This window comes from Penaeus monodon, chromosome 27 (assembly GCF_015228065.2).
Source record: "Penaeus monodon isolate SGIC_2016 chromosome 27, NSTDA_Pmon_1, whole genome shotgun sequence".
Lineage (NCBI taxonomy): Eukaryota > Metazoa > Arthropoda > Malacostraca > Decapoda > Penaeidae > Penaeus > Penaeus monodon.
Window position 1 is genome coordinate 34,928,682 of NC_051412.1, and position 607 is coordinate 34,929,288.

The following is a 607-nucleotide window of genomic DNA, read 5'->3' on the forward strand; positions in this document are numbered from 1 at the left end:
AAAGTGTATATATGTTTTTTGTTGAATGAGGAGAGAGAGAGAAAAGTGTATATATAGCTTTTATTGAATGGAGAGAGATAGAGAGAGAAGTGTGTATTTATAGCTTTTTTTATTGAATGAGGAGAGAAAAGTGTATATATAGTTTTTATTGAATGAGGAGAGAGAAAAAAAGTGTACGAATAGTTTTTATTGAATGAGGAGAGAGAGAGAAAAGAGCATATATAGTTTTTTATTAAATGAGGAGAGAGAAAAAAAGTGTACGTATAGTTTTTACTGAATGGGGAGAGAGAGAAAAGTGTATATATAGTTTTTATTGGACATTGTACTCTAATTTTGGTTTATGACCTGGAGTGACTATGGTGGCTTTGTTTATTCTTGAGTAAGCTGAAAATGGTTATTAAGCTTATCATGAGATGAATTTGTTATGATAAAGCAAAGATTTTTTTTGTATTAAATAGTTATTGGTTATTGTGTTTTTATTAGACAAATTTGACTTCAAATGTAGGCTAAAAATCTAAAAATCTATTTCAATTAAATGATGGTTATTATTAGATAAATCTAATTTACAATTGTGATTTTACTACGTAAGCGACCATGGAGGTGTGTG